This window comes from Diceros bicornis, chromosome 27, assembly GCF_020826845.1.
Source record: "Diceros bicornis minor isolate mBicDic1 chromosome 27, mDicBic1.mat.cur, whole genome shotgun sequence".
Classification (NCBI taxonomy): domain Eukaryota; kingdom Metazoa; phylum Chordata; class Mammalia; order Perissodactyla; family Rhinocerotidae; genus Diceros; species Diceros bicornis.
Window position 1 is genome coordinate 45,010,853 of NC_080766.1, and position 19,457 is coordinate 45,030,309.

The window sequence follows — 19,457 nt, forward strand, 5'->3', positions numbered from 1 at the left end:
TGTCAAGTCTCCCTCAGCCTTTTTCTTTTTTTTGTGTGTGTGTGTGGGATGCCTCCACAGCGGGGCTTGATGAGCAGTGTGTGGGTCCACACCTGGGATCTGAACCCTCGAATCCCGGGCTGCCAAAGCAGAGTGAGAGAATTTAATCACTATGCCACTGGGCTGGCCCCACTCAGCCTTTTACTTATAAAGACACTTGTGTCAATTTAAAAAGTAAATTCGCCTGTTATTTTATCTCAAACTGCATTTATTTGGGAATAGCCCAGATAATAATTGCAATTTAGGAAGTGCATGCTCTGGTGAACCACAGGCAAATCCAGGGAACAAAGGAGGGAGCTGCTTTTATAGAGAAAAGGGGGGAGAGGGAGGGGCTGTGCTAAAGGAAAGTCCATTGGAAGAGAGTAACAGTTCAGGGTGGCAACAGCTTCTCATTGGCTGAGCTGTGGTGTTTCTCATTGGCTCATCTGTGGCATTTCTCATTGGCTGAATTGTGGTGTTTCTCATTGGCTGGGCTGTTGCCAGGTCAGGAGAGCAGTCTCCCTTCAGTACTAAAGTAGTTGTACTTCCTGTGGGAGATGCAAACTTCCATCTCTTGCTGTTTGGTGTAATTGAGGATGTGTGACCAGGGGTGAGAAGTCCTCCTGCAGGCCTTCCCAACTCTGATTTTATTGAGGTTTTTATCATTAATTTCCACACTTAGGATTGCATTTACGGCCCATCTTGATAATCCAGGATAATATCTCATCTCAAAAATCTTTAACTTAATCCATCCACAAAACCATTTTTTCCCATATAAGGTCACATTTACAGGTTCCAGGGATTAGGACATGGATAATTTGGTGGTCAATATTCAGTGTACAGTGGTCAGTCACAGTTTTCAGTGGAATGACTGAGGCACAGTAAACTTTTCCCTCTTTGGACAGGCAGAGACCATAATTCCAGAAACTTCTTTGCTTCTCCCAGGTCTGCGAAGTGGCCGGACTCCATCCCGGGTGGTTTTCCATGAAAATGTCTGCAGTTCTGGCCAGCTTCTCCCAGCCTTGCCCGCTGCAGCTCTGCATCATTAATTGCACCTCCTTTAGTTTCATCTCATTCATTTAAAATGTTAGGCTTGGAATGTGAGTTCTGGGGGCCCCTAAACATCATCTCTTCCATCGACTCTGTTTTACCAACGGGGACACTGAGGCCTAGGTGGGCCGACTGCCTTGTTTCAGCCTCCTTGATGCAGGCTCCTAACTCACGGAGGCAACAGAAACCTGAGCAGCACACTCACTTGGCGTTCCAGCATGTTCCGGCATGTTCCAGATGCTGGGCACACATTCAGGAACAGGATGGAACCCCCGCCAACACCCAGCTTCCATTCTGGAAGGAGATCAGAAATCTTCAGATGATGACAGTAAAGGGGACCCACATGGGCTACAATAGAGATAAAGGGGAGTTACGGAGGGGACTTCGAACTCATGGGTGCTCCTACCAGTCGCCACCACTGGCAGACCTTTGACCTGCTAGTGGTGATGGGAAGAGAACAGAAGAAGCAGCTTCTAGGGTGGAGGAGGAAAACGCCCCAATCAGAGAGGCTGCTTTAGGCAATCGGCACTAACCCTGGGACACTTTCCATGGATGAGAGATGAGGGGACTTACCCAAAGCCACAGGCCTTGCTGAGAACCAGGCCTCATCGGCCCTGACCTGCATTTGCGCTACCTGCCCATCCTGATGGCCCAGTCTGGCCACCCCGCCAGGCTGGCAAGGCCCCAGGTGCTGCCAGCATCAATCACCCAGGCAGGTGGACCGGGTTCGTCACCTGGGCTGGAGGAAAAGCCTTGAGGGAAGCAGCGTTTGAAGAGTTTGCAAACTGAGTGATCGTGGAGGAGGGAGACACACTCTGGGGGCCCCAGGAAGCAGCTGCCCCTTTCCCTCCCTCTCCTTCTGGCCACCTCCCTTCCTCTCTCCCTCCTCCTCCCTCCCATCTCTGCTTCCCTCTTCTCCACAGGAATTTCTCAAGAACCCACAAGACAGCAGGACTGCAGCACACCCCGGAGTTATAGAGATGAAGGAGCGTCGCCACGTGCTCACCATCCTGAAGACACGTTCACACTCAGCACGAGGAAGACTACCCCTAGACTCCTACCACTCCACCAGCCTGGCTGAGCGCTGCTCACTCCTGGGGACAGCAAAGGCTCTGCCCGGCTTAAAGCGCTCTCACGTAACCTGGGATGCTATTTGGTTCCCTCGGTGACCCTGTGGCCAAGTCAGGACACGGTGTCCACATCTCCTGTGTAGAGAGGGAAACTGAGGCCCAGAGAGAGCGAATGGCTTGTCATGCAGCCTGAGGTGGTCATGCAGGAGTCTCTCTCACCCCTGGTTGGTTACTTTGAACCCAGTCTAGAGAGAAGGGAGAGAAGGACAGGGAGATTCCTCCAACCTGGGACCTCCCGCTTGGCAATTATTTGACTTGACAGTATGACCTGACCCAGCAAGGTTGTTCTACACACAGAGCGAAAACAGTGCAGTTACACTTGGAAGGTAAGGACTGTCACAGTGCGGGCCACTGAGCAGACTAGGCATCCACCCAGCTGTGGTGTTTGGGTTGCATCCGGGGCCCAAGGGCCTCATCTGCAAGGCTGTGCATTTCATTACTTAACTTCTCACATAAGCAGGTCACTGGGAGGGGTATAGATTTTCTGAAACTCGGGAAATAAATATCTTTGCTTTGTAAAACCACTCTCAGAGCAAAGTATGTGCCAGGCAGCTTAAAAAGAAAAAATAAGCTTAAGCCAAATACCTTCGTATCAAGTGACAGCAGTGGAAGCACGATGTATTACGTCTCCAGGACCGAGAGTTTTTAATATGAAGCCCTCCCCATGCTGAGAAATAAACCTCCAGAAAGGATCAGTCACTTCATCCCCATCAAAATCATCCGCAGATTTTGCCCTTTGAACATTTTAATGCTGAGTTTTGTCCCAAAGTAGGTGTCGTTTGTTATTATGAGTAGCACATAGTCTGGCAGGACACCAGGCTGTGGGGGCGCAGTCTCTGCCAAGATGACTTGCTTAACAGGCTCTCAGGACTGAGATCCTCTGGGGGATGGCCCCACATCCTGGGGAGGGTGTCACAGGACACAGCACGTGTGCCGCTGTGACACTCAGCTGTGAGTCCCGGTGCTTGTGTGGACCTGTCCTGGCTCTGGACTGATCAAAATTCTGCTGTGAAGGAGCAGCCCAGTCGGTGGTGTGCTCCCTGCATTGTTGTTTCTTTTGTTTTAAGTAAAACCCAGTAATGAGCTGCCCACCTCGTGGCCAGGCCCTCAGCAAGGGGGAGGAGGAAGTGAGGCGGAGTCCTCGGGTGGATGGGGGCAGGGTTGGGGGGACAGACCCAGCAGCCTCTGCTCCTGAGACTGAGGTCACTGACTTCGCAGACTTGACCATCCGATATCCCCTCCATGCTTCCAAGGACCATGAGCCCGTCATGGGTGGGCACTCTGCATTACCCACACGTGGATCCCCAGCACTCCCTACCATGCATGGCTGTAGCAGGCACCGCTGGGCATTTGCTGAGTCAATTCCAATTAGAATCCATTCTCATTTCCCAGCCCTCCTCACAGGCTTTCCTGAGAACCCAGGGCTTTGAGAACCGGGAAGTGCACAGCGTGGATGCTAACCCGTGTGCTGTGGTAGCAGAGGCTGTGGTTTTAAGTCCTGGCTGCACTACTTCTGAGGATTGAGACTTGGCAAGCTACTTGCTCCAGTTTTCTAGTGCCAGAACTAATCACCCCAACACTTAGTGGCTTGAAGCAACAGCAATCATTTATTCTTGTCTATTTGGTTCTGGGCTTGACTGGGCTCTGCTGGCTGGCTCTCACTTGCGCTCAGATGGTGGCTGGGGGACCCCAAAGTCTTGCTTGTGCCTGTCCTGCATCCAGCACCCAGGCTGGGAGGACTCAACAGCTGGGCTCCACGGGAGCTCCTACTGTGTCCACATGTCTTTCCAAGTGGCGTCTCTGGCACGGCAGCTTTAGGACAGCGAACTTTGTACTCAGGGCTCCAGGTGACTGGAAGGCCCAAGAGAGGGCCCAAGAGAGACAGAGCCGGGCAAAAGCTGACTTGTCCTTTCCAGCCTGGGGTCAGAGGTCATGCAGCATCACGTACACCATTATCTGAATTGAGGCATTCATGGAAGTCCACTCTGGTCTTAGGGGACTGGACACAGGTCCTGCTTCCTCATGGGCGAGCAGCAAGTTCTGGAAGAACACGTGGGCAGGAAGTATTGTGGACATTTTGGGGAAACACAGTCTGCTACATCACTGAACAGCTGTGTGCTCGCTGTTCTCCTCTCTGCAGTCGGGGCGATGGTGAACGCTGGTTGTGGGCCAGACACCCTTGAATATTGGCAAGTTCCTACAGTTCAGCCTCCTAAGAACAGCAAACTTCGCAGCAATTACCTGTGCTGGGCACTAAGGAATTATGTCTATTAGCCCAATCCCCTCCCAGCCCTGAGAGACGGGCTATTTATTACTCTCTCTGCTTCACAGGTAGGGTTCACTTCGCATGCTCACATGAGAGTTAACGAACATCGCCCAAGTGAAACTCATGACCAATCACACTCTGTTCTCTGCTGTTTCCAATTTTCCTCTTGGTAGTTTGTGTATTTAACTGTTTAAATTTTTTTTTTAATTCTTTAATTTGATGAGTGGTCTTGAAACTTTTTTGATCACTCACCCATCAGTAAAGCATCTGAGCAAATTCCCCCCAAATATATGAAATCTATTCAATTAAAAATAGGTACATAGGGGCCAGCCCATTGGCGTAGTGGTTAAGTTCATGCACTCTGCTTCGGCAGCCCAGGGTTTGCAGGTTCGGATCCCAGGCATGGACCTACGCACTGCTTATCAAGCCATGCTGTGGCAGGCATCCCACATATAAAGTGGAGGAAGATGGCCATGGATGTTAGCTCAGGGCCAATCTTCCTCAGCAAAAAGAGGAGGATTGGCATTAGATGTTAGATCAGGGCTAATCTTCCTCACCAAAACAAAAAAATATATAGATAAGTGATTGGGGCCTCCCCCATGGCCCAGTGGTTAAGTTCGGCACACTCCACTTCAGCAGCCCGGGTTTGGTTCCTGGGTGTGGACTTACACCACTTGTCAGTGGCCATGCTGTGGCGGCGACCCACATACAAAATAGAGGAAGATTGGCGTAGATGTTAGCTCAGGGCGAATCTTCCTCAGCAAAAAAAAAAAAAAAAAAGGTACATGACTAACTGTACTAAAATATTAAATACATTATAAAACCAGCATGAAAATGAGAAAGAAAGGATGAGATAAGATAAAATAAACAGTATTTCAAAATGTTCATGTATTATTGAAAACATTTTGCACTCAATTTAACATTATTACTAATTTAAAATTAATAATTATACTACTATTTCGGGAGACTAGTGTGAATGAATATGCTGCATTACTTTTAACACCTTAGTTTGGCATATTGTGAAACTGCGATTTCAAGAGTCTCGTTTGAGATGGGCTTGTTTCAATACTTGGCTGTCATAGCTGAAAAGAACACCTCTGAAAAACATGTAAATACAAATTAAAAAAGTGCATCTTTGTTGCACTTACAAAATCATAATATTGTTTGTTTTAGTCCATCCATGGATTATGCAAAAGCTCTTAGTGAGATTCAGCTGGTAAATTTCCACCTTCCCAGATACTGATCACTGTTCTTGCAAACTAATTGGAAAGCATTGCATTAGTATATTTTTAACAAATGGGTTCAAAACTCACTGAAACTTTTTATTTGGAAGACCTTTTTTTAACACATTAGAAAAAAATGTTCCTACATTTTAAAAAACAGCAAATATGAGAGCTGTTATAGGTGACACATTTAACAGGTTTTCACAACAAAGTCACATGACATTAAAAACGGTTCAAATATTTGTTTTCAGAGCACATCACCTGTTTTTTTCAAAGGGCAGTTATTTTCTCACTGATTGTTAAAAACTTCACTTCTACTGAGAAGGGACAGATTACATAAACTGCCCTTTGTTAAAAATACTTGATAGCAACCCACTACCAGGCCTGAATAGATAACTGATGATTTAGCCTATTTTGCCCTCTGATGTGGCCTGCGAGTAGTTTGTGGAGCAGGCAAGGGTCAGCAACGTCTTCCCGCCCCCCTTGGGCTCGTGTTATTAATGTCTTCAGGCTGTGGGGCTGTGTGCACGTGTGTGTGCATGTGTGCTGTGTGAGATATATGGGTGTGTGCACATGTGCGAGTGTGTGCCTTCCTGTGGTATGTGTGTGCATGGATGTGTGTGTGCGTGTGTGCATGTGTGCATGCCTGTGTATCTTTTCAAGCATTTACCTACTTTGTGAGGGATGGTTATTAAAGTGAAACATCGTCTGTAAATCCACATACCTGGGCACAGGTAACGTGAAACGCGGCCCCTTCAGACCTGAGAGATACCCTCAGACCTCTCTGGCCCTACTCTGCCTCTCCTTGTAGAACCAGGAGTCCGGGGCCAAAGGGTTGTTTCCACCTGGATTGTATACCCCTCCCTCGTGGACCACACTCTGGGTCCCCAACCCCGGAATTCCTAGGAGAGCTTCCAAGGCCTGTGTGGGCCCCTGGGCCTGGTGTGGGAGCCAGTGCAGTCAGCCGCCACCTTGGTGACTCATTGTTTGTCCTTGCGGTGTTAGGTCCGGGGGGGACTGCAAAGAGAAGCTCCAGGGTTTCTCCCACACCCCAGGGATCATTTTCGGGTGTCCTTTGGCGCCCACACCTCACTTGGAAGCCCAAAGATCTACTTAGTTCCAACTTATTTCGAATATCCCCGAATTAGTCACTATATTGTTGTTTACTTTACATCCAAATCTCATTTAGACTCAGCTCATTTCTGCTTCTTGCAGCCCACGTCTTTCTTTTGGGTTCAGTTTCCTTCCTTCTGAGCTCTAGCTTTTAGTAATTGCAGAGATAGTCTGCAATTCTCTCTCTGTCTTTGCTGGTCTGAAGATGCCTTTGGCCTCCCTGCTGAAGGGTACTTTAGCTGGTCATCCGTTCTCAGTTCACATTCTGTCTCCTGGACAGTGAAGGTGTTATTTCCTTCTCATCTGGCATCTACGGTTGCTGACAATTCAACTGTGGATCTCTTGCTGCCCCTTTTAGACACTCACTGTTTCTCTCTAGTCTCCTGTGAGGTTTCTCTTCTTTTGGGGGATTCTGTGTTTAATTTTGCTCAAGTAGCAGAGTGCTGCTTCCATCCTTTTTACTCTTCAGTCTTTTCTGTTTTGGGCTGAACTGTGTCCCCTAAGTTCATATATCAGAGTCCTGACCCCCAACACTTCAGAAAATGATTATATTTGGAGATAAGGTCTTTAAAGAGGTGATTAAGGTAAAATGAGGTCACTGGGGTAGGCCCTAATCCAGTCTGACTGGTGACCTTATAAGAAGAGATTAGGACACAGACACACACAGAGGGATGACCATATGAGGACATGGGGAGAAGACAGTGTCTACAGGCCAAGGAGAGAGGCCTCGGAGGAACCAGCCCTGCCCACACCTGGATCTCAGACTTCCAGCCTCCAGAACTGTGAGAAATAAATGTCTGTTTAAGCCACCCTGTCTGTGGGGCTTTGTTATGGTCACCTTAGCAAACCATACATTTTCCGTTCTGGAAAGTTCTTAGTCATTTTCTCTTTTAACATTGCCTTTTTCTCATTCTCACCTTACTGCCTATGTTGGATCATCTCATTCTATTTTTAATATCTCTTAATGGCCCATATTTTAAATAATTTTTAATCTTTCTGTCTGTTTTCCAGGTAATATTCTCATCTCTTTGTCCTAGTTTGTTGAATCTTGTTTCCACTCCGCATCATCTGTTTTTGGCCTTTCCCTTGAGTTTTAATTTCTCTGACTATATTTTTTATTTCTGGACTGTCTAAACTTTTTACTTATTTTATAATTTTGTTTATTTTTTATTCACGTTGCCTTCGACTTATCATTGTTTCTATTTCTAATTTGACATTAGTTCTTGGGGACACAAGTCCTACTGTTTCCTGCAGCAGTCGACTCTCTCATGCTGTTTCTTTCCCTTGTACAGTTGAACATTTTCATAGTAAGCTCACCTTCTAGTTTGTAGAAGTGTCTGTACAGGAAAATATGCATTTTCTTTCCCCCAGGCACCAGAGATTCCAGTCACAAGTTTTTATTTTAATGTCTTACCTTGAGATCCACACCCCAAGAACGAGTGGAAATTCAGACCCCACATTGTCACATATCACATACTCAGAGTCTCTATTTATTTTGGGAGTCTTTTTAAAAAAATTTTGATCTCCAAATGGATAGAAAACTTCCTTGCTGATTTCCTGAAGCAGTGGATAGAATTTCTCTAGTCTTTTTTCGTGGATGAGGTAGCCCTTCAGAGCCCCGGCCTTACGTGGGAAGCTGCTGCCCCAGGTACTGCAGGTCCACAGCCACATCTCTTATCTGACCACCACATTAACCTGTATCTGTTCCTTGTTCCCTGAGGACTGCCCCAGTGTCAGCTCCCATGACAACTCTGGTTTTGACGTCTCACTTATTCTGGACACTGTAAAGTTCTCTTTCTTTTGAACAAGGCTGTATAATTAAGATTTTGTTGTTATTGTTGTCTATTCTTAGCCCAGTTTCTCTAGAAAATAGAGCCTGAGGCAAAGGCTCATGAGCTAACGTTTTCCTGGGAAGTGCAATCCCAGCGAGAGTGAGGGGAGAGGGGCCTGAGGCAGGAAGGCAGAAAAACAACTATCGGGGAGGTCACTGTACATCGTGGGCCAATGCCCTGTCTTCCGAGAGGCCATGTGGAGCTCCTGGAACTCTGACCAGTGAGAGCAGGGAAACAAAGAGGACAGAATTGATCTGTTAGCTCCTGTTGCTCATTGGTCAGTTTGCCCCCACGGGTATTTCATCTCTCACACTTTCAGGTTGCATCTGCACGAGTGGTGACATATCTCGATGCGTCTTTCTCCTCAGAGGCAATAAGAAAGCCCCTAGAATGCAGCAAGGCCTCCATCACGACCTTGAGGAAAAACACTGTTGGGTGTTGTTTACACATGGTGTGCAGGACTGGAAACAGCCACCCCAGTGGACCCAATAACTTGTACTGGCTGCAGTGGCAATGACAGCAACCCGGCTCTGTGACTGCAGAACAAGCCAGATGTTGCTGGGGCTGTTCCAGCCAGACAGTAAGGCAATTGCTCCAATCTGAAGGGATCCATAAACTGAATCCATTACAGTCACCCCTTGTACCCCTCAGGACCTGAGAACAGAAGTCCTTACTTGTTTCCTGAGAGGGTAGTGCAAGTATGATTCTTCAAGATATTGTCTAGTCACAATCTGCTAAGAAGGGTTACCGAACCAAGCTATGGTCCCTGTTGCTGCAACTAATCCCAGGGCTGAAATCAGTACTCATCATCTTCTTCCTCCGCCCCCCATTCTAGATTGGTCTCCCTCATCCATACCTTGGGCTAGTCTGAATTGCTCGCCTTGAGGAATTGAGCCCTTGGTTGCATTTCATGGGCCATGTTTACTACAATTACTCATTTCTTGTTATGACTCAGCATGGACACTGAAGTGCCCCAGTGAATCTGTCAGTTCCACACATGTTCCTCACTGGCCACATTGAGTAGCACCAAACCTAGCTCTCCATGTTATTCAGGGTTGATTACTCCTACCAGTACAGTAAGTTCATTCTTTGCTTGCTTGTCCACTGGCATGAGAAGCCCAAAGTGGCCAAATGGTAGTCATGACTGCCAGTCTAGTGGAGACCCTGGCCAAAGCATTGCCCACTCCTAACCAGGGAATCAAGACTTCTAACCCAGCAGAGCCTAAGCCTACAGCGACAGAAAGCTCTAATCATGCAAGTGGTTCACAGGGAGTAATGGTGAGAGGGGCCAAACTTGCTTGTTTCTTGGCTCCTGGAGCTTGTATCCAAGGTACGATGGATTCGTGCCATTTACTGACTGTTGTTTCAGCTCGAATCCTGCATCCTAGAGGACAGTAACTGAACCCTGCAGGGTTCCTGCACCTTAGCTGAGCCATTAACAAGCCTTTCCATCATTCTTACTAGGTTCCTGCTTCTGGGTGATGAGGTACATGGTAACACCAGCAAATCCCATGGTCATGTGCCAATTTTCATACCTTCTTTACCTTGAAATAGGTCTCTTGGTGCAAGGCTATGTTGTATGAAATACTGTTTTGATTGTCTAATACGGCATAACAGACGACATAAAAACTTAGTGGCTTAAAACCATGATTTATTATTACCTCTCAGCATTCTGGGGGTGACATGTTAAAGGTAGCAATTCTCACTTTGGTCCTTCGTATGGTTGCAGTTATATGATGGCCAAGGCTGGAACCACCTGAAGGCCTCTTCATTGGGCTGAAACGGCTGGAGTAACTGGGACTGCAGGGGTACCTCTCTTTCTGCTCAGCCTCTACAAGGGACAATATGACAGTCCCAGGGTAATGGGATTTCTTACATGTTGTCTCACTTCCCCCAGAGCAAAAGAGAACTGGAAGCCACTTAAGGCCTAGCCCCAGAAACTGGCACAGCATCACTCCTGTCATATTCCATTGGTCAAAGAACCCACCCAGTTTCAAGAAGAAGGAGCACAGACTTCACCTTTTGATAGGAGGAGTACCAAAGAATTTGTGGCCATCTGTAATCTTCCATAGACAGCACGTCAATAGATCAGGACCTCTGTAAGCCAATGGATGGAGGTGCTGGAAGACACAGTAAGGACAAGGAAGGAAATCCCATACTCAAGTATATATCAACTTCCATGGGAACAAATCACTCTCTCTTCCAAGGTGGAAGGGGTTTGAGGTCTTTAGTCTGCCTCCACAAGGCTGGCTGGTCTCCCCAAAGTATGATGCCATATTGGAAACTCAGTGCTGGTCTGCACTGCTGGCAGGCTAGGTACTCAGCACCGGCCATCACTACATCAGAATGGATGAGGGGAAGACATGTTGTGGAACTCACGCAGAGCTTTCATCCCTTTTCTCATGGACACTCTGATCATGGGACAATGGCATAAGCAGTGGAGCAGCTGAGGACAGAAGCCAGATGGTATCTACTGATAGGTCATCCCGTCCACCTAGTTGTTTGGTGTTTCCTTTATAGGAAATGCTTTCTGGTGTGTATTAATGTGAAGTACAAAGATCTGGGCCCAGGTGCTTTTTTGCAGGACCTTTTTTTGCAGGGCCATCCACATGCCTCTTCCCCCAAATTTCTTGTTTGCACCTTTCTAATCTTGTTCCTTTTAGGTCCTTGATCAACAACCCAAGCCATTTGGGTTGCTTGCCTTTGGTCTGTGAATATTCTTACCTCATGGCATTTATCATTCCATATAAATGGAAGGACTAAGTGTTGTGCTCACAGCTCTTCTACTAGGAGGATTTCCCATCACCACCTTTAGGGCCATCTAGAGGGGGTCATGATATGGCAGTAATCCATTTCCAGCTGGCACTAGCATATTGTGTTGAAGCATCTGTGTTTCAGGCTGGAATTTCTTCCTCTTCTCTCATTTACCATAGAGAACCCCTAAGAGGCGGTGGGTATAAGTGGAAGAGGCATTGGTGTCGTGGAGGCAGGTGACACAGGGGTCTAGACTGAAACTTTCTTGTGCCCTCTGCACCTGCTTAGGCCTGATCCCCAATGTACTATTTCTGTCATATAATGGATTGCTACTGCACTTAACCTATCTATGACTCAGTGGACCTGATAATACCAAGCTCATATGGGCAGTCTGGTCACATTGTGCCTGATGTCTTGCAGTCAGCCCATACTAACACCCCAAAGCATGCCAGAAGTTGTTTTTCAAATGGATGGTAGTTCTTTGCCACAGAAGGTGTGGCCTTGCTTGAGAACTCTAGGAGACTGTACTGTGACTCTCATATTAGGATTTACCAAAAACTCCACCATGTCTTACCTCCATAAATAATTCTAGAACCATTGACTCCGCTGATCACATGGAACAAGTGGTTCAACATCTTGCATCGTAGCCTAGACTTGCCACAGAGCCATCCTTTGCTCTGGGCCCCACTTGAAGCTGGCAGCCTTCTGAATCTGCTGATAAGTGGGTTGGAAGACGATTTCCAATTGTGGTATATATTGCCTCTAAAATCTAAGAGGTCTGCCAAAACCTTTGCCTCTTTCTTAACGGTAGAAGGTTTAAGGTGTAACTTGTCATTTACTTAGAGGGCATGCCCCACATCTAAGATTTTAGGGATCCCTAAAATCTTACTCACACAGTAGGCCCCTGAATCTTCACAGGGTTCAGCTCCCATCCTCTGACACACATGTATCTTCTAGGGAATCTAGGGTCCTGGCCACTTTCTGTTCATCAGATCCAACGAGCATAATGTCATCAATATAGTCATGCACTGCATAATGACATTTCAGTAAACAATGGACCTCATATACAATGGTGGTCCCATGAGATTAGTACCATATAGCCTAGGTGTGTAGTAGGCTGCACCATCGAGTTTTAAGTACACTCTGTGATGTTCACTCAATGATGAAATAGCCTAATGATGCATTTCTCAGAACATGTACCCACTGTTCAGTGATGTGTGACTGTATAATAGATCATGACAATCAAGATTCTTGTAGACTTTGTTATGACAGAGAGCAGAAGGTTAATGTAGCTCCTGGGGAAAGACGGTGAATGTGGCTGCTGTCCTTGCCATGTAAAGGAGAAATACTTTTTTTTTTTTTTTTTTTCCCCAAAGCCCCAGGAGATAGTTGTATGTCATAGTTGCACATCCTTCTAGTTGCTGTATGTGGGACGCGGCCTCAGCATGGCCGGACAAGCGGTGTGTTGGTGCGCGTCCGGGATGCGAACCTGGGCCGCCAGTAGTGCAGCGCGCACACTTAACCGCTAAGCCACGGTGCCAGCCCAAGGAGAAATACTTTGATCCTCCATGTGGATGGGATTGAGAAGAATGCACTTGCCCACTCAGTAGCTGCATTCTACATGCAGAGGCTGGGTTGACCTACCCGTGAAGACACTACATCTACTACAGCAGCTATAACTGGGGCTTCTTGAGTTCTGGCTACCTGTCCTCATCCTCCCCTTCATGTGCCCTTCCTCACCCAAACAAAGGCTGGTTTGAGGGCTGGAGCCAATTAATAATCACATTACAATGTGTGTTCTTGTGGGGTAACTTACTGCAAGTTTTTGCTGTACTCTTTTCCTTTTTCAAGGAGTAGCACATTTGGTTGTGGGACAGGCAAAGAACTTTTTACATAACGAGTTGCCTGGGCCGGCCTGGTGGTGTAGCGGTTAAGTGTGCATGCTCTGCTGCATCGGCCTGGGATTCGCAGGTTCAGATCCCGGGCGTGGACTGACGCACTGCTTGTCAGGCCATGCTGTGGCAGCGTTCCATATAAAGTGGACGAAGACCGGCATGGATGTTAGCTCAGGGCCAGTCTTCCTCAGCAAAAAGAGGAGGATTGGCAACAGATCTTAGCTCAGGGCTAATCTTCCTCACACATACAAAACAACATGTTGCCTGCTGTGCAGGGGTTAGGGTAGGAACGTGGCCCAGGTCCCCTCTGGTCTCAGCAGATGGACTCCCTGCCACACAGTGTGTGGGGTTGTCTTGGGTATGCTATTCAGCTTCTTCTTGGCCCACCTCTCTCCTCCAGGTTCTTTCTCAGGCAGCCATGAGAACGCTGAGGGAGCTGGTGGGGCATCTTTTCCTCCAGGCACACTGCACTATGGTGAGTTTTGGTCTTACTGGTCTGACTGCTCCTCAGGGATCTTGAGCTGAGAAGTGGGCACCAGTTCTACATTGCACATCAGGAACGTGAGTCACACTCTCCCGAGAAGTGTCTCACTGTGCCACATACAGGGTTGGCACCAGGGGAGGCTGGCAGTTTCTGTAGTGACAGCATCCACCTTGGGAACCCAGGTGCCTGTGCCTCCCACCGAGGCTGCCTCCCTCTGTGAGTCTCTCCCATTGGGTAGACGGTGGAGTGGTGGGAGGGAAAGCCTCTTGCCTCCAATAGTGTCTTCCTGAGAAGGCAGTGCCTCCTGGGACTTCTGCCCACCTTATCCTCTCCCCACAGGGACAGGTGGGCAGGGGGTGGGGGGCAGGCATCTGGTTTAGTTTTGGCCACTGTCTCCAGAGTGTGTGCGAGTATGTGTGCGCATGCATGTGTGCTTGCATGTATGTGTGTGTGCATGTGTATGTGCATGTGTGTATGTGTGTTTGGGGGAATGCACTTCGTTCCTCAGCTGGGCGTCTAAGCCTCCGTCAGGCCTGCAGTCCTGTTCAGCACCGCGCTACTGTATATGAAGCAATCTGCACACACAACTTCAAATCTCTCCCCTCTTCATCCAGACTGCCTCCTCCAAGTCCTCCTATGTGGAAATTCACAGCATCAGCAATGGGCCCACTAGTGTTACACAAGGTGGTAATTTGTCTAGCACCCGAGGTTGCCGTATTCTTGGTGCAGTCAAGCACCTTTAATTTGCATTTTGGGAGGTCCAGTGGCCCAGGGCTGGCGGTGGTGGCAGCAACGCGGCTGCTGCATCAGATCCTTGTGGTTTGGGCGTGGCCGCTCACAAGCTCAGCATGGACCATGGCTGCTCCGCCTCAGAGTGTAGTGACCGGAAAGAGCAAGAACAATAACAATAGGATCTTACGCATGCAAGGCATTTTGTGGTTGTAACGCCTGCTACTGTCCAGTAAAAGCCACTGCCTGTTGGCCCTGCTTGGAGAAGTTCACAAGCACGTTGACGTAATGTTCACACCAGCTCTTTCTGGGTCCTTTCAGCCAAAGACAGACAAGGGGATGGGCCCTGCTGCTTTCCAGGCCTGAGCAGTGGTGTGGGACAGCGCTGGTGGCAGGGCTGGGGGTGGGTTGGAGAGGGCTGTGCTGGAGCAGTCCTCCAGGGAGCGCCCTCCACCCAGGGCAGGGAGTGGAGGGGACGGGAGAGAGACCACCTGTCTACGAGTGAGCTGGATCACCAAGCACGGCATGAAGGAGGGACCGACCTCAGGCTTGTCTGGATGTCAAGTTGCAGGAGGAACGGAACCTACCTGCCTTTCAATCTGCCTGCTGGGTGAATCCTTCTGCTGCTCTGATTCCGTTCACAGGCCTAGCGTGGGACCCCAGCTCTTCATCCTGGGGTAAGGCCTGCGAGGGAGCTTCTGATGATCTGCCTTTGCTCACGGGTCTGACCCAGGGTGTCACAGTGCCTGGGCTGGCCTGGTCTGAGGCAATCGTGGAGGGTCGGTGATCGGGAAAGGGGCTACATAGAACTCTCTGTGAGCTGGATCAGCTCACAGACTCCTAGTTTGTGATCCCTGCGGAGCAAAGGGAGTTTCTCCCTTAATTTGCATTTTAGTGGTTTATTTCTCAACATTTACATTCTTCACTTTTCACCTTAAAACTCTCATCAGAGCTCTTTGATGGCAGGAGACTAGACCACTAAAGTAGAAAGGCAGCATAATTTAGCTAAAGGATGACATAGATGGAACCCTAAGAAATTGGGGTCCCAAGGAAGAAGGACTTGGAAGGGCTGCACCAGCCTGCCCCTCGCCCTCTCTCTCATACAAGAGTGCTCTCCTAGCCAGCTCTACGGGTTTGAATCCATCTCCACTGACGTTCGTTAGAGATTATTTACGTCAACAGAAAAGTTTCACATGACCCTAACAAAGATGCGGCCAATGAATATGAGCCAGTCTGAGAACCCTGGATATCTGCAGGCACGGCAGGGCGCCTACAGTACATGCTCACTCATCACACGACTTCCTGCAGGAGTCAGGGTTCAGGGTTCCCGAGCTTTGCCTTGTCCTCCCAGGCTCTTCCTGCTGGCAGAGCCTTGGTGTGGAGGGATGGAGGGTGGCCAGTGACCCAAACAAAGATAGCAGTTCTCATTTAGAGCCGAATGGTGCCACTGAGACACATGGAGAAGGGGTGGAATTTTGGCTGCCACTTTCACCGTGCTGAAAGTCTTCCTAAAATAAAAGGAAAGTCCGGATATATTGCGTATGTTTCCCTAACCAGGGCAGCTCGTACAGGGGTGGGTTTACTTGCTTTCCAATCTTCACTCCATCACTCTGGCTCTCACAGAATCACCTCTGAGCTCAGCAGACCCAGCCCCACCTCCCCCAGGCAGATTTTGTGAGAGGACGGTGGCAGTCCTCCTTCTCACCCTCCAGCCTGGGGCGCAGGGAAGGAGGGCCAGGCTGCCGAAATGTCAGGAGACATGAGCAGGAACAGTGGCTCCAGTGGCTCCTGGGGCACCAGGGGGTGTGGTCCTAGGAAGAGGGGCTTCTGCCTCACTGTTTTGTGAAGGGTATTTTAACAGCAATGCCCGCTTCACTGCTAGGTCAACTGCGTCCTTGTGTTTTAGGCTGAGCTCAAGGGCTGGTTGTGATTGATACCGGCTCAACACAAGGTTGACATGAGGGAAGCCATATTGTAGAAAAGAAACCCTATTTTAACTCTGAATGACCTCTGACTAACCAACCCAGCTGGATAGACACCCTCCAGGAGATCTAACTGCTCTGTAGATTTTACGCCCCCTGCTGGTGCATGTACCTCCCAGCTGCGATAAGATGATAACTTTGTTCTTTTGAGTTCCTTAGGAATGTGATGACCCCCAAACAGAGAGTCTATGCTGATAGCCATCATCAATGAAAACTGAAAGATCTGGTGTGGCACTCCCAGTCTGTAACACCAGAAGGTCAACATTCCTAACCCCCTGCCCTATAACCCACTGGCCTATATAACTGCTGTAAGATTTTGTGCCCCCTTACGATGGTTCTTTTGGACACGAGTTGGCCATCTTCCCTCTTGCTAGCAAGCTGTAATAAAAAGTCTTTTTTCACCTACCACCTTGCCTCTTGACAATTGGCATGTCTTGTGGTGGGCAGATGAACCCCCTTTTTGGGCGGTAACATGATGACAATGTGAGTTCCTACTGTGGAAGGCCCAGCGCGGGGGTGGAGTCCTGCCGAAGGCCAGCAGATACCCCCCACCCCACAGCAGACTCAAGTTAAACGCTCCAGACCTCTCCCTGTAGCAGTGGGGTGGGGGGTGCTCTGCAACCGGAAGTGCTGGATGCCAGGTGCAAGGGAACCTGGGGAAGGCCTACACACCTGGGAGGACTTGCCACTGATTACCACGGGGACTGCTTTCTAAGTGTGACTATTTCCCTGGCCCTTTTATCCATCTATTATGGAGCTAAGAAGGCTCCCCACCCCCACCCCTCCAGATGCTGCAGCCTGTGATAATGTGGCCACCCCCGACTGGTGGCAGGGATGTGTGTGACAATCAGGAGGGCTGAGGACTATGAGACTTCCTAGGGCTTGATCTGACATCATTTCAAGCAGATGATAATTATGAGGCTCCCTGCATTCCCCACCAAGACACATGGAGTTATTTATAAACACAGGCCCCTGGGTGCACTTCTTACAGGAAGGACCACAGTGACAGCAACGGAGAGGGCGGTGAACGCACACACACGGTGCTAATGGAGGGGGAGCCATGGAACACAGTGTGTGGAGAATTCCAGGCAGGCTTGTCCTGTTCAGGGGAGCAACCCAGGCCTGCTCCAGGCCCTGCCGAGCTGCTGTGGCCTGTGGGTGGGAAATGTGGCTTTCAGAGTTCTGCTAATACATGATAATACGCAGCAGACATGGATTGTCTTGTGTGTCAAGGGCGGAGGCATGAGATGAGCTGCTTTTTCCTCCCAGGGTTGGCAGGAACTGGGAATAATTGAAAGTTGTTAGAGTCCAGCATGCTGTCCTGAAAACACTATCATTACTTTCCTAATGACTAACTGTGTCTTTCAGGAGGCGATGAAGGCAGCTGAGAGGCCACGGGCTCCTGGAGAGGACGGGGAAGTGGGAGGCTGGCAGCCTGTAATCTGGCGGGGACAGAGGGTACTCTGCCTGCACCCCCGCCCTGCTCTCTCGCCTCTGGAGTGTGGTCCTCATGGTCCCTCCAGACCCTCTGCCCACAATGTCAAAGTGAGGGTGACAGCCAGGGCCACACAGTTGGGACCCTATAAATCCGTGCAACCTTGGTCTCCAGGTCCAAGTCCTACGGAATGTTCTGCCAGCATCTCTTCTTGTTCACTTCCCTCATCACGTCCCAGCGTCCCGACCCAACCGTGAGACCACCCAACCAGGCCCCAAGCCTCCACTCTCCCATTGCATCCTCCTTCCTACTCCCACAGCAGATCTGTCCAGAGCACTTGGTTCACCATATCTTCCTGCTAAGAAGGTGACAAGTACCACCCACACTGCTGGGAAGGGCCCCTCGGCCCCTGCCTCCGTGACCCCCTTCTTTGGAAAAACTCAGGACCCAGATGTTGCTTGATTCCCGCTTCTCCCAGCGCTGCTGGACCCCACCCCCACTCCTTCTCACCCTCCAGCCCAGGCTCTTTCTTTTTTAAAAGTTGTCTTTGAATTACACAAGTGACATGTGAAGACATATGAGCACATGGCTCTTCCTGACCCAGCCCTATGCCCACGATGACTGCTGTCCTGTGTCTGGTGTGGACCGTCCAGACTTTCTCCCTGGGTGCTGCCCAGCCTCACCCCCTCTGGGTGCCAGTGGGGTCCCTTGTGTGCTGTGGTGAGGCTCCAGGTACTACGGTCATTTCTAATGCTTCCACAAAAAGAAGAGGTCATGATGGTGACCTTTGAGTGGGTGCTTCCAGCTGCCCTCCTACACCTGGTCACCAGCCCACAAAAGAGTAGGGGTCACAGGGGAGAGGACTGGGAAATGCCTCTTGCCAGGGTCTAGGGACAAATGGTGCCAACGGGGAGGGAGGGGGACTTCCTGTGGGGGACACAGTGGTGTCCCAGGCCCATCTGGCGGCCTGCGGACCCCTCCCCTTGCTCCGAGGCCTGAGATAGCCCAGTAAGGCTGAGCTCTGTCCTGCAGCTATGGGGAGGGGGTCCGCGGGATCCCCATCTGCCCGCTGCCGACCGCGGGGTCACTCCTGGGACCTCGAGGGCACCGCGTGTCTGTGACCCGGCTGATGCGGGTCAATGCTGCACGATCCTTGCTAAGAATAGGCGACAGCGCACAGAGGAGACAGACACAAGGGTTCAGTGCCACGAAAACCACCGGAATAGAAACATAACAAAGCAGCACGCAGCCCTGGGGGTAGAGCAAAGACAATGACACCAAACACCGAGACATCCTCTGTCCCCCGAGGACGGCACAGCTCTTCAGATGTCTCGGTCACCGTCCTTGGGTCACCTGCGGACAGGTGTGCCGATCAAGCACCTGTGGACGTCGATGCGCAAGCCCACCCGCCGAGGCGGACAGAGGGGCACGGACAGCTGGACACATAGGCCGGACACATGGATCCCGCGGTGTGGGCGGGAAGAGGGCACCTGCGGGGCGGGACAGGTGGGGCCGGGCTCGCGGGGGACGTCAGAGCCCAGCCCGG